This window comes from Berghia stephanieae, chromosome 3 (genome assembly GCF_034508935.2).
Source record: "Berghia stephanieae isolate SIO BIC M18660-M18661 chromosome 3, UCSD_Bste_1.3, whole genome shotgun sequence".
Classification (NCBI taxonomy): domain Eukaryota; kingdom Metazoa; phylum Mollusca; class Gastropoda; order Nudibranchia; family Aeolidiidae; genus Berghia; species Berghia stephanieae.
In genome coordinates this window covers 75,383,027-75,393,701 of record NC_088362.1, presented here as the reverse complement: position 1 = coordinate 75,393,701, position 10,675 = coordinate 75,383,027, and positions in this window count along the sequence as shown.

The window sequence follows — 10,675 nt, the reverse complement described above, 5'->3', positions numbered from 1 at the left end:
ATTATTATTATTATTATTATTATTATTATTATTATTATTATTATTATTATTATTATTATTATTATTGTTATTCTTAAAACATAAAAATCATTTTTTAAAATCATTTTTTGTGTGGACGTGATCGAAAGCAAAAAGGCACACAAAGGAACGTTGAACATTAAGGGCCATTAGTTGCTTATAAAAGGTGTAAAAATAATTGATAGTTTTTAAATTTAAATTCTATTGATCTGTTATAAAAATGATGGTGATGCTGGTGGTGGTGATTATAACGATGGTGAGGATGATGACTTTAGTGGGGGTGTTATGTTGTTGCTATGGTTGTCGTTGTTTATTATATTGTTGATGGCGATGAAGTTGTTGGTGGAGATGATGGTCATGATGATGATGATGCTGTTGATATGATACACATTGATACAGCTCTTGTTGATATAATATGATGAAGAAGATAATGATTATTTTTCTGTTTTGGAAATAAACTTGAATTTTAAACCGATAGTGAAGAACACGCAATCTTTGCGGGGAAATAAAGGCACTCATCTTTTTTTTAAAAATGATTATACTTCTGTATTGTTGAAATTAAAATAGATCGCTACGAATCTTTTGAGCCATCAACGATCAAAATCGGTCTGGTAACTGCACGCAAATAAATCTGACAACAGGACGGCCGGATGGCGATTCCCAACATCAAAAGACGGATCATTTTGCCCTTGCAGATTCTATAAATAATCAATTGAGCCAACGGATGATAGAATTGCCCTTAATTTAAGAATGGTTTGAAGGTTACTCGTATGTCAGTCTGTAAAACATAGTTTAATAATTATTAGATTTGCCAGTAATTCTGTGCTCGATGACAAAAATTTAACATGGGCCCTCTGGAACAATTTTGAACCCCAACCCTATTTTTTCAAAAAGAAAAGATTGGCAACAACTAAGAGTAACCTTCAATTGAAAAATATCAGACGCACTTCCCCTCTTCAATATTAAAGGCAGTAGCCTTTTCTTTGCATTTTTCTTTTATCATTTGCCCTTGAATAAAAAAAAAACCCAAAACAAAACAAAAATTAACTACAAAAGACAAAACAAATCCAGACAACCAAAGAAAAAACAAAAACAACAAAAAACAATGAACTTTATCTGAGCAAACACAATAAAAACAAAACCATACGAAAATAGAGATTGTTTCCGGATGGTAAAAACCAACAGAAATAGAATTTGCACATTTATTGGTGGATGAAGTAATTGTTCTAGACAATGATTTTTGCACTAGAATAACACCACGTTTGGATGGCAGCCGCAAGCATGCGCAAATCAACTTTCGTCAGCAAGATTTTGATGTGATTAACAACCTGATATTTGCCATAATTTCATCTTAATAATTATACTCTGCCCTCCAAGAGCTTTTCTACCCAAGTTAGGCTACTATATGTGTGGGTGGTCATGAACAAAGTAATTATCAGAATAATGATTATTAACGCTAGATTAAATCAAATTAAATTAAATTGAGCTTTATATAGCGCAATATCCACTAAATGTGCTCAAAGCGCTTTACAAGGGGTCCCTGGTCAACAGCAACATTTAACATGTAGGACGGGAATGACGCCTGTTAGGCGATATTACAATTTTTTGGACACAGACAACGCTGTTAACGACCATCTACTCATTTTACACATGAGTACGGTGAGAGAATGTGAGTAAAGAGCCTTCTCCAAGGACTCAACTATGCGCCGAGCGCGAGGCTCGAACCCAGAACCTTCCGATCCGAAAGCGAGTGTCATACCACAAGAACACATAGCCAAATATTAATTTGTCCGGTTACTGCCTCTTCAAAAAAGTAATTTAAAACAATCTTGCTTTTTGGCTTGCTTATTTCGTTATTTGGCTCATATTGGAGAATTTGTCGTCGCTCATAATATGATCAAGTCACTGTTCCGACTTCAAGTGACCCCCCCCCCCCCCCCCCCCCCCGTACACAAGCTTCCTTGACACAACATTGTGGAATATACTCGTTCAATTGATTACACAACTTGGGGCTCATCCGTCTTCTCTTAGATTTTATTCTGATGTCTTCACATATTTATAAAAACACACACTACAAACACACACACACACAAACACACACACACACACACACACACATACTCATACACAGACATAGCGACACAATATAAACATATACGAAGGAATTTCAAAACAAGCTTTTGTATAAGTAACAAGAGAGAGAGAGAGAGAGAGAGAGAGAGAGAGAGAGAGAGAGAGAGAGAGAGAGAGAGAGAGAGAGAGAGAGAGAGAGAGAGAGAGAGAGAGAGTTGCCAAGTAGAATTTATATCAAGGTAAGGAACTGACAATAATGATTAGCAAGGTCGAATCACGTTTTGCTATGTATTATGATTATTACTAATGTTCAAATCAAGGGGATGCTAATACATTTAACAATCATAATAATAAAACGTAAATTAAATCATCTGTTAAAAGCAAGTACTTAATAATAATAAAGTGGGATTAAAACTCAACAAAAGGTAGAGGCACGAAATCGTTCATAAAGGAATTCTCTCAATTGATTCCTCCTTGTAGTAAGTAAATGGGTCATCTATCTGTACGTGTCTCGTCTAGTAAGAAAGTCAGGTGATGTTGAGTAAAGACAATGACTGGACTTGTGACATCATACTCACTCATTCCGTGACTGATAGCGTTTTCTATGTCCGAAAAAATTGTAGTATCGCCCTACAGCCATTATGTCTCGTCCTACATGTCAAGTTCTGTTTAAAATTACAAACGAAATGACGGCTATCTCACCAGAACAACAAGACATACAACGAAATTCACGCATTCGGAGAAAAACACACTCAAAAACACTAAAACACCAATCTGCAAACTCAAACACTTCCAATATTCATTTGCACCCCGCACTATCAAAGACTGGAACGCTCTTCCCGAATCATATGTGAACATTAGATTTAGATTTAGACACCTTCAAGCAAAGATTATCAAAATTCTTCAGTCCGAACACCAACAGTGGTTGCCAGATTCAACAATGCTCTCCGCCCTCGAATACAAATACTCAGAACTTCGACTTCGAGGAACATTCAGATTCAGATTCAGAAGTGTTGCTGTTGACTTGGGACTCGTGTAGTGAATACTGCGCTATATAAATGCTCGTTGTTTTTCGTCGTGGGTAAGACACTTAAAACACATTTGTATGTCAAGTCTGACCCAAGACTTGATGACTATAATATGATTATAAGCAGTGACAGGTATTGTGAGAGAGCTTGTACACACAACAGATGCCAAATGAAGGACTTGTAGTAGTTTATAAAACAAAAAATTGATTCCATATCCCTTGCTCAGGAACAACGAAACACCTTGCAGCGCATTGAACATGGTGAAATACACGGGAATGTACTATATAAATTAAATGTAAATGGAACTAACCAACAACCATGCTGTTGTTATTCCAAACTCAACATTACTGAATGTTCTTATAGAGGAAACGTTTTGAGTTCGAAACGTTTATTGTTACGATTTTATCTTATATCCAAGCCGGTATGCTTCATTCGTTTTCGCTTAGTACTCTAACAGTCTAGAAACTAAGCCAACTTAATATTTACTTAAACCACCAGAATGTGCTGCCGAGGAAGAGTCAATTGATCTAATGGTCACATCAAAGACTAATAAATAGTCAAAGATATGTCGGTGTATTACTTTTTATTACAACAGCTCCAACTTGGGTATGCTGCAGATCATATTGTGGATAAAAAAGCACATCGTTTATTTCCAGTGGACGACAACGAATGAGAAGACAATTTTAGGAATGCAGTAGTCACCAAACAAACAAAAAAAAAAAAAAAAAAAAAAAAAAAAAAAAAAAAGAAGAAGAAAAAAAAAAAAAAAAAAGAAAAGAAATAAAAACAGGAACAAAAGAGAAAAAAAAAAAGGAAAAAGAGGAAATAGGCAAAATCTAAAAGTAAAAACTACGATTAATTGGGATAACTTTGTATCAGTGAATTTGGAGCATTTTAAGTTATTTTCCTGGTTAAAATATTTGACCTTTTATTAGAAGGAAACATTAAAAACTCTATGGACCCTATACACTACTAGGTGCAAAATAAAGTTTCCCCTTCTAAAGGACACCGAACCAAAACATAACTGTGTTATAAGCTTCCAGGTGCAAAAGAAGCGAATTTACCAGTTCTGGAAAAACATGTATTTTAAAAAATTGGCCAGAAAACTGGTCCTTCAAATATCGATCGATTTAAATGACCCTCGTCTAAGCAAAAACGTTCAAACCTGGCACCTAGGGGTCAAGATGTGGGTCATTAAATTCGATCGATATTTGAAGGACTGTTGCTATGAATTGAACAGAAATATCAAAACAAAAAGAAAAACAAATTATTTGTTAATTTTTGTTGATATTGAACTGCATAATAACAAGAAATGAAGTGAGTAGGAAAGTGCCAGAAGACAACAGAGAATAAAAACTTCGCGTCGGCGATGGGGGCTCGAACCCGCGACCTTACTGGTACGACAACTCCGCCTGGCCGGGGAGATCGTGACTCTACCGTGTGAGCTATCCACGACCCCACTAAAAGTCGCTTCAAACCGTAGTTTAACTAGAGTCTTCTCTCCCCGATTTCTTGAGGTCACGGGTTCAATACACAATGAACTGCATACGACATGCACATATTAGCAGGTTTGATAAACGAAGTCATTTATGGGCTAGACTTAATAGACAAAATGTTACGTTGTTTTGATATTATTCACATTACAACAATGAGCCCATAACAATTTCGGTTATACGACCTTATAGTAAGTACACTGTGACTGCATACCATTATCCTATTCCATTAAAAAGAGTACTACACATTGTATTAGTGTTAAAATGACTGAATTGGCAGTTGGATATTAGATCGAGCCCAGACGTTTTTTGGAGGTAGGTATATGAATGAAAAAAAAAATAACTATGCACACCTCGTCGTGTGCAGTAAAAAGAGAAAAGAAAAAAAAAAAAAGAATACTCATGCAGTTGAAAAACATGAATGAAAGAAGTGAAGTGTGCAGGCAGGTGAGCACTGCTTTGGACACGCGTAACATTTCGTCATCATCATTACCTAGTTTATTGATAAAGGTTGGTAGACACGAGTCACGAGTATTTCCGCTCACGCTTGCAACCGAGTAGAGTGTGCTTTCACGATTGCGCTGATGTTTCCTGTAATGGAGAAGCAACTTCTGTTGAGCAAGCACTTAAAAGGGTATCTTTACCTATATCAGAAAAAAAAAAAAAAATACAATTTTCACTGGAAATCCAATACCAGGCGAAATTAATAGGATAAATGAATAAAAGCCCCCCAGTTTTAAAGCGGAATAAAATGTTGAAAAATACTCAGCTGTAGTATGGAACGAATGAGAATGACGTACCTCAGTTGTTTCTTATTTGGTTTTAGACGTCAGTTAGGTGATTAGTGATTAGTTCTCACCAAATTATCTCACCCATACTACAAAATCTGCAGTTACATACAGTTTGTGTGTTGGTACGATTGATGTGGCGGGTACGACTGATGCGTATTTTACTTAACCGCGTTGCATCAATAGCATTGAATAATAGAAGATACTCGAAATCATTTCCTGGGATATGCTAGTTATTAATCCGCTCCCGAGTGACAAATTAAGGTTGTTTTCATACACACTATTTCAGATTTTTAATTCACTTTCAGTTTAATATGGCACTTTATTTTTGTTTAATCTTACCATGAAATGAGTGCCTGACCAGTGTCACTGTTGGTCCTGTCAAAACAATTTTAATAATGCTTTCCATACGTCATGGTTTGTCTTACACACAACTTTTTGTGCTGTTAGCTTGGTATTTACACGCACTTTTTAGCAGGTCTGATATCCAAACACAATAGGCTTCAACAGTCGTGACGTCACTTCCCTCGTAATGACGCAAAGTAAATTAGTAACTGGTTCTAAACTATCGGAACAATAGCGGACGCCCATTATGAAATAATTCTCCGACGAGCATAAAAGTGTATCCAGAGGAGAAAAACATTATAAATCTGATCATGTTTTGACTTTTATAATTCTGATCACATGACATGTGAAAAAGTTCTAGCCTGCATAAAGAATAAAAAGTACCGATTTTCTTTGTTGAGATCCAAGCTGCTCGTTGTTGGGCGGACGTGACATCAGACTATTGAATCCTATTATGGAGAAATTTAAATATTGTTGTAATTGTAATGGGCAATGTTTTGCGTTGTTTTGAGTCTTTCAATTTTAACAATGAGGCCATAACACTTTGGGTTATCAGACCTGCACATAATTACACATCGCTTAGGACCCCATGTAAAGCGCTATGAGCGCAGTTAGTGGATATTACGGTCTATAAAATATTGCGTTATATAAAAGTTAGCTGTAAATCATAATATTTTTTTTTCTAATTCAAATTCAAGTTAAGTTAGTAAATTCATTACAAATTAATTATTTGCATAAGTATTCATCCATCGCCACCAATTCCCCCCCCCCCCCCCCCCCCCCCCGAAGATCCTCTACTTACTTTGTTTTTTTTTTCACATTGAGACACAAATACAAAACACATGTACAAAAATAAATATATTTGGTGGTATTCTGGTGGTATGTAAAGGTGCCGGAAGTGAATGGTAAAGGAAAGACTGGTTGTTATATTCAAACATACCGTACTCCAGACCTCACAAATATCTTCCTTTTTGACAGGTAGAAAACGTATTGGAATTTAGCGAAATAACAATGTTGAACTGTTTGTTGTCTTGAAAACATTTTACTTATGTAATATGTATTGCTTAAAGAGTAAAAATAGGAATGGTGTCTAAGAAAGTCAACAAATGATGGAGATGATGTTGATGATGATGATGATGTTGATGATGATAATGATGATGATGATGATGGAGATGATGATGATGATGATGATGATGATGATGATGAAGATGAAGATGATGATGATGATGATGGTGATGATGATGATGATGACGATGATTATAGTGATGTTATTATGATTATAATTATTCAGCTTGCGATGATGATAAAGATGACGTGGTCGCCGACCACGATAATGTTGATGAAAATGATGATGATAATGATGACGACAACGACAGTGCTGAAGATGATGCAAAACAAGAAGACAAAGAAGAAAAGTTGGGAGAAAGGGTTATCAGACATGTAATACGAAGAACAAAACAAGGTGGTATATCAGGAGGAAGCAGATGGAAGGGAAATAAAAATGTAAGGAAAAGTGTAGCAAGGGTGGATGTAGGAGGAGGAGGAAAGGAAAATGTATTTAACCAGTTAACTGCCGTACTCTGGAAAGACGGGTATTTAAAAATTTGGCCAGAAAACTCGTCCTTCAAATATTGATCTATTTAAACAACCCTCATCTTCGGCAGTTAACCGAATAAAGAGGAAAGGGAAGAGAAAGAAAATGGATACGATCTACGAGAATTATATCACTCAATCTAGTTGACGAAACATTTGTGAATGGAACAATACCACCCCCACCCTCCCCATAAAAAAGCACATACAAATAAAAAGGGGAAAAAAGAAGAAAAAAAAAATGAAACACATGAAATCAATCAAAAGAAAAAAAAAGACAATAAAAAGACAACCAAGTAAAACACAAAACAAACAAACAAATCGACAGAAATATTTCAGAACAAATAAAACAACAACAACAACAAAAGAAAAAAAAAGGGGGAAAAAAGGAAGAAAAGAGAGATCCTCCACCCTTAGATGAAAGAGCTGCATTATTGCATATTGCCATATAAAAAAGTAGTGTTCCTAATGGTAGATGTAATAGTAGTAATGATAGTAATAGTAGTAGTAGTAGTAGTAGTAGTAGTAGTAGTAGTAGTAGTAGTAGCAGTAGTAGTAGTAGTAGTAGTAGTAGTAGTAGTAGTAGTAGTAGTTTAGTAGTGTAGTAGTAGTAGTATTTGTAGTAGTAGTAGTAGTAGTAGTAGTATTTGTAGTAGTAGTAGTATCGATAGTTCAGTAGTAGTAATAATAATATTAGTAGCAGTAGTCGTAGGAGTAGTACGTAGTAGTAGTAGTAGTTTTAGTAGTAGTAGTAGTAGTAGTAGTAGTAGTAGAAGTAGTAGTAGTAGTAGTAGTAGTAGTAGTAGTAGTAGTAGTAGTAGTAGTAATAGTAGTAGTAGTAGTAGTAGTAGTAGTAATAGTAGTAGTAGTAGTAGTAGTAATAGTAGTAGAAGTAGTAGTAGTAGTAGTAGTAGTAGTAGTAGTAGTAGTAGTAGTAGTAGTAGTAGTAGTAGTAGTAGTAGTAGTAGCCAGTTGTTGTAGTAGAAGTATCATGTAGTAAATTGAGACATAGTTGTATAAAGTTCCGACCCAAGGACACAACGCTGAGGCCAGGGTATTCCGATCGCTGTCAATCATGAACTGAGCACGATCAAAATCGCTTGACTCTCTTACAACACGAAAACACCTGACTGCTCAGCCACCCTAACGACTGGATTGGCTTGTGTGATGGGGTGAGACAAGAACCATTGGGCTATTAATCAAGACACCCAGCCATTCGGCTAAAAAGCTGCCATTTTGATAGACAATGATTGCTCTAATTTTGCCATGAACTATTTACATCACCACCACCACCTTGCGAGGAAAATCCATCATTTATTATAATAACCAGTGATAGATTAAAAAGAAAGAGAAAAAAAAAATGAAGTAAAAGCTATTTTCACGATTTAGTAAAAGTCGTATACCATGAATGTTGAAGTCAGCTGTCTGACATTTTAGGTTAGGATTCAGACAACTTTCAATGATGGACTATCACAATCATCCCCCCTCCCCTTCTCCTTCTCCTTCCCCCCTGAATACTGCCGAACTCTGAAAAACACTTATTAAAATTTTTTGGCCAGAAAACTCGTCTTTAATATATCTATCATTTAAAATGACATATATTTTGTAAAAATCTCTCAATCCTGGGACTTCTGAAAGTACCAGGTCTGAGAGTATTTGCCAAGAAGAGGGTAATTTTAATCGGTCGATATTTGAAGAACGTAATTTTCTGGCCACATTTAAAAAAAACGTATTTTTCACCCCCAGATTACGACAGAAAAAAAAAAAAAAATAAAGGATAGGATTAAAATGAATTCTAGTGACAGACCACACAAAAATAAAAATCCATTTTGAATGAAAGCAACGCATTGTCAAAACATTGAAAACTTCATGAAGAGAAGAATTTATGCCAATTTACTTATGATTCGGAGAGAAGTGGGTGTCTAAGTAGCTTAATTTGCTCCATACACGGTTTAAAAACGAAGAGCAGGAAACGAAAATAATATAATAATAAAAGAAGAGTCACAGTTAATAAAACATACTTACTTCCATTTGGAGTACAAAGTTCACTTGGTACGAGCCAGGGGTCAAGTCAATATTTCATCATTCAATTTCATTTCGGTGGTTGTATAGACTCACTGGCGCAAAAGATTTGCAAATTCGAATCTTTGCGGGCGTCGATTAACTCTTTCTTATACACTCAAAAAATTTTAAAAACCCTAAACTACCCAAATTACATGAACTATATTATTTAAACCAGTTAACTGCCGTACTCTCAAACTTGGAACCTCTTTCTGAATACCATATGGATGGATTAATTTGGCCTCTGACATGTCAACGTCTCAAAATCGAGACTGTTGTAGAAATTTTTGGCAAGTTTGATGTCATTTTGATCAATCGATATAATATTTGAGAAAAAAAGAAGATTCTGGCCGGCGTGTACTTATTTGCAGGTCTGATAACCCAAATTGCTATGGACTCATTGTTGTAATTTAAATAGTCTCAAATCAAACAAAATGTTGTCCTTTACAAAATGTTAAATCAAACCCTTAACTGCGTTCGACCAAGAGACCTTCAAATAGGTGCACCTCAATTGTGATCTATGTAAAAAGGCATTTTGTCAACAAGCGATAGGCTATGTCTTCAGCTCGATCTCAAAGCTTTTTAAACTTGCAATTAAATAGTTGAAAGAGGGGCAGATAAATGTAAGCCTTTGAACAACATAAAATGCAAAAGTAGGATTTCAAATTTCAACCTTACTTCTCCTTCCAAGAAAATGTTTATTCCCTTGGAATATATTTCCTATTGACTCAGGTGACCAAAACCTTAAATTATGTCCATGACACGAAGGGGTACAACGTTCTGTTTGACTATACACCTCATGATGACAAATACATTTCTTCAATTGTCAAAAAAGTATGAATAATTTTTTAATTCTCAGGGCTAACACTTTTTGTCAATTTGAGATGGAAGAGTTTGCGTACACCATAAAAATCTATTGATATATTAAAAAACAAAAAAACAAAAAAAAAACAAAAAACAACAAAAACAAAAAGAAACAAAACAAAAAAGAACAAAAAACAAAACAAATAAAAAACAAACTAAAAACAAATAAAAAACAAAAAGAAAATAAAACATAAAAAAGGAACACAACGAAACAAATAAATAATTTTCAAAAATGTATTTGTCATTGAACCGCTTTGAAAGTGTTGCTTTTATTACCTTAAAATATTTTCAAGACAATAATAATAATAATTGAATGATTATTTTATTATTGTTTATTGTCGTTGTTTTTGTTGTTGTTCTATTGTTTTTATTGGGATGATTGATCTCTGTGTGGCAATAGCACAGACTGGATGAC